This window comes from Octodon degus, unplaced genomic scaffold (assembly GCF_000260255.1).
Source record: "Octodon degus isolate 3935 unplaced genomic scaffold, OctDeg1.0 scaffold00020, whole genome shotgun sequence".
Taxonomy (NCBI): domain Eukaryota; kingdom Metazoa; phylum Chordata; class Mammalia; order Rodentia; family Octodontidae; genus Octodon; species Octodon degus.
Window position 1 is genome coordinate 10,127,736 of NW_004524596.1, and position 4,968 is coordinate 10,132,703.

At 35.7% G+C, this 4,968-nt stretch overlaps 1 long non-coding RNA gene across 1 annotated transcript in view; it reads right to left on the minus strand.

The window, feature by feature from the left end:
• LOC111815707 overlaps window positions 1-4,867 on the minus strand; it is a 13,148-nt gene extending 8,281 nt beyond the window's left edge. The window contains exon 1 of the long non-coding RNA XR_002820356.1: window positions 4,856-4,867. This is a non-coding gene — a long non-coding RNA (uncharacterized LOC111815707). The remainder of the gene's footprint in view (window positions 1-4,855) is intronic.
• Between the last annotated feature and the right edge of the window lie 101 nt (window positions 4,868-4,968).

The following is a 4,968-nucleotide window of genomic DNA, read 5'->3' on the forward strand; positions in this document are numbered from 1 at the left end:
TCACATCTGAATTTATTTTACTTTTGGTGTCCTCCTCACCCCCCCTTCCTCTTCCACTACCCTCCCACTTGCAGAGGGTCTATAACCCTATTTCATTATATCTGTCTTTTGTTTTGTTCTTCAAATTACTTATTTTGAGTTTCTCAAATAAGAGAAACCATGTACTACTTGTTTTGTGATTTACTTCACATTATAGTCTCAAGCTGAACCTATTTTCCTGCAAACAACTTAAAAATTTCTCACTTGTTAGGATTGACTAATACGTCATTGTTTATAAATACCACATTTTCTTTATGCATTCATCTGGACATATAGACCACATCCAAGATTCAACTATTACAAATTGTGCTGCCATGAACATGGATACACATGTATCAGGGTCTTATTAGGTTGTTAATAATTTCAGGAAGATATCTACAAGAAAAATGACTACATCAAATGAAATTTTTCTTTTAAAGATCTTGGAAAAGTTTCATACTAATTTCCACAGATTGCACTAGTTTTCACTCCCACCAACAATGCGCGAGGGGCATGTCTTCTCCTTTGCCTTGCCTTGCCAGCATTATTTTATTGAGTTCTTGAAAATTGCCATTCTTTGGGCCGGCCTGATAGTTCAGTGGACTAAAACGCCTGCATAGGCAGAGCGCAGTGGTTGGGCTTTGATTGCTGGCGTGAGGTGCAGGCCCAGCTCTTGCTGAGGCGCGTTGAAACGGCGATTGAGACTGGGCGTGGTGGGCACGCCTGTAATCACTGCGTTTCGGAGGCTGAAAACAGGAGGATCACAATGAGTCCGACCTACATATCAGACCCTGTAGACTCTGTAAATCCTGCCTAAATACAGAAAAAAAAAAAAAAATTGCCATTCGTTTTGAAGTAAGATAAAATTTAGAAGTTGCTATGAGTTTCATCTCTTTCATCTCCAAAGGTGTTGAACAGTTTTGAGGAATTCACTGGTCATTTGTGCTTCTGCTTTGTTTTTTCATGATTGTGATTGCTTTTGCTGTTCTAGGTCTCTTCTTAGGTCATGTAGATTAAAATTTTCTTTTCTAGTTCTGTGAGGAATGCTGTCAATATTTTGACTGGGATTGAATTAACTCTATATATCATTAGGCATGGAGACTTTGACAATATTGATTGTGCCAATCCAGGAACAGGGCATATCTTTCCATTTTTAGGTATGTTTTTTGATCCTCTTTTTTCAGAGTACTAAGTTATTTGTTATAGAGGCAATAGCATGCCCTTCCCAGTCCTTGTTATGGTCTGAGAAACTTATATTTGTAACCTCATGGAAAAGTTATTGGAATTATAGCAAGTTAATTCCAATCTACCACTCTCAGTGCACCCCATGGCAAGGATATAGACTCTAAGGCATATTCGTAGTTATGGGAAGCCAAGGGGTCCTAAGTCCAAACACAATAGTGATTAATAGGAACAAAGGCCTAGACCTAGAGCTGCACCCAGGTTTTATTAATTCATGAAGAAGGGAGTGGCTTGAGGATGAGGAAGTGTGAGGATGGTGGGAAGTAGGTGAGGCTTTGATTTGGGCTGTGTAGGAGGCCTAAAATCACCTCTGCAATGTGCAGAGAAAAGGATGTGCAGAAAGAGTTATTTGCATAACACAACTGAGTTTTAGAATATAATCTTTTGAGGTTGGTGCTTCAGCTCTGATTTGTAATCTTTTATGTCCTGGGAAGTCATAGTCTCTTATCTTGAGGCTCCCAGCTGACAGCGTGATGTACAGCTCTCCATCCCATCCCCATCCCATCCCAGCTCACACGTGTGGCCTGGGGAGCTACAGGGGTGGGGGAACACTGCTCTACTGCCTTCTTCACAGAGTCTGAGTAGCACCTTAGCTGGGCTCATATGCATTGCTTAAAGCCAGTTGAAGGGATAAGGAAAAGTCCTAGACAGCTCTGTACCCTGGAAATACGGTCAGGCACAGCCCAAATGGAGACAACTGCTCTTCCTTCAAGGAGGGCCACCTAGAAGTCCTCCACAGAGGCTGAGGAGTTGCTTGGTTAGAATAATTCCTCAGCATTTAATTTTTCTTCACTTGTGCTTATTTCGGTGTGATTCAGAAAGATTAGGCAAATGTACATTTACTTGTCCGTCTTTCCTGAGGATTGTTTCATTTACTTTCTCCAAATGTTAGCAATGTCCAGTAAACACTGCTGACAATTTAACAAAATTAATTTCTTCTTCTTCATGGACTCTGACCTAGATGACTTTTTTAACTTCTCTTGTGGGAAGCTGAGTCATGCCAGGGTGAAATGAAGTTATGCATGTGATTTTTTAGACTCACCATTCATTCAAAGGAGAAAAATTGACTCCTAATTTCTGTGTCATTATGTATCAGGCTAATTTTCTTTCTAAAACAAAGATCACCCTCTCTTACTAATACTATATTCTGGGTTTAAAAAAAAAAAAAAAAAAAAAAACTTTTACGTGAGATACTGTAGTTTCATTTACAAATAAAATGAATTAAATTATTCTATGGATAAATGATCATTCAAAGCTTCACAGACAATGTTCTTTCCACTAGAACTAGATTATGATAGAATTTCTTAGATCTTATGTCCAGGAATCAGTCTTTTAGAGGAGAATTGTGTAAAGATTGTTTATTGTTGGAGGGGAGATTCTAGAGAGACACAAACTGGAAGGAAGTGTGTGAGGAAGGGTTGTCAAAAAGAGAAGCAGGCACAAATGTAGACGCAACCAAAGCTTAGCTCGGCTCCTACAGGGAGTTCTGGAGCTCGGATGGCCCTGTGGTATACACAGTTGATAAAAGGGACTTGTGATTCCACAATGTCCACAGAACAGGTTCAGCTCTTGAGAAAAATCAGAAGCTTGGGACAAACAGATTTGTGATCTAGGACCTGTCCTAGCAGAAGATGTGACTCGGTGCCACCAGCAGCTCATATTCCCAGCATGCAGGAGATAGGGACACTGGCCTTAAAATCAGGGTCACCAAAGACAGGTGGGCATGTAGGTAACATTGATTTCTTCTTAAGACTCTAATCTTACTGTTTTAATTGATGAATGTGTACTTAATTAAATAAATTGTTTTGTTAGAGGGGATTTGTTTACACCAGTGCTCAGCAAAGTGAAGCTAATGCACTACAAGTTATGGGGGCATATACTGGTCACTTAGAAAGAAAGTATGAGGTTCATGTGTGCACATATAAAATATGCATGTATGCCTACATACACTAACACAAATAGTTAATAAAATCATTAAGATAAATAATTTGTATAAAATAGATTAAGTAGTATATATATGTTATTTACCGTAAAATCTCATATTTCATATAGTCCATATTTTTATACACTAAGGATGAAATCTAGCATAACATTTACTATGTTGTTCAACATTGTGAAGAAAAAAAAAGACGTTGGAAATCATTCCACTACACAGCTGTTCTAAAGAGTCCAAAATGACAATATAAATGAATCACAACAAACTTGTTACTTGGAACTTCTTTGATCTCCTCTAAGGTGTTCATTTGTTTTAGGCTTTTGTAAGCTATGTACTAGGTTGTGTTAATTAGTATCTGAGAATATTTTTTTAAAAGCAGCAACATAGATTTACTTACTTGTGTATATTTTTCTTCTGAGAATACATCATACATTTGGCTGTTTTGCAAAAATAAATTTGGAATTTAAGCTATTCTTTCAAAGACAAATGTTTGCTGCCCTGATATTGGATTTCTGCTTCGCTGTTCTGCTTTCATGTCTGGCTGATTACACAATGTCTTTTTCTTTCGAAGTATTGCAGTTTAATCATTTTGAAGGCTTTCAAATGACATTGAAATTCAACACGCACATACAATGAAGGCACATAATAGTAGCTGACTGTAATTGTGAAATACATCCCAATTTTGAAACTATTATACTATAAAAATTCATGCTTATTAGACAAGGTGATATATAGTATATTTGAACAATGTCTTAATTTTTATTAACTAATAAGTATAAAACAATAAAATTGGTAGAAAGGGACATTGCTTTATATTGCCACATTCATTTATGGAAAGATTTAATAATTTAATATTACTAAATACTTATCTCGTTTAGCTAAGGGGTTGTTTATAAGTACTCAAATGTCAGGAAGGAGAAAAATATATGCTCAAGATAGCTAAGATAATAGTACTGCTGGTCCTATTAGCTTGTTGAAAGGGTCAGTTTGTGCATATTGTTCATCAATTCTGCATGCCTATATGTGGTAATCTGAGTAACTACTTTGAGGATAGCAATATACAATATAATAACCATTGTTAATTTCTTATTCTCTTGTCTTTTTTTCTCTTTTAATTATAATTTTGTTGTATTTTAAAGAGTAAAAACAAGAGTAAGAACAAATTCAGAAAAAGAGACAGAAACAGGGTAACATACAATAATAGATATGTTACAGATTTTCAAACAAGAATGGCTGATTCACAGTAGTTAATATATTGTCTATTTTTATTGTCAAATCTGTTGCTCAGATTAACAGATATAGTTATGTAAGATTGGACAGATGATTAAATATTACTGCATGCTTTCAAGAAATCTTAAATTTTTGTTCTTGTTTTTTTCTTTTTATTGCCTTTTTAAAAAATATTTTAAAGAAAGTATAGTAATAATTGATACGACATTAGAAATGGTACACATTCAGAAGACTAAGACGGCAGGCATTCAAGCATGGTCTTTGTGTTACACATTGCTGTCCTCAGTGTAGTTGCTTAGTCCCCAGACAACAGCATACAGAGTTACTCAAGGTGAAAATTCTGCACATTAACTATTTTCAAAAAACTAATGGAAATTATTAGTACAATCATCTCAGCCATCCTGTATATATACTTGCATGTTTCCCCACTTCCTTTTTCCTTATTTTTTCTAATTTCTTTCATCTTCATTGTTTAATCTTTAAGTTTATTTTCTATTTTACTGTATTGTCATTCATTTTTCTTAATATTCTGAGAATGTTTG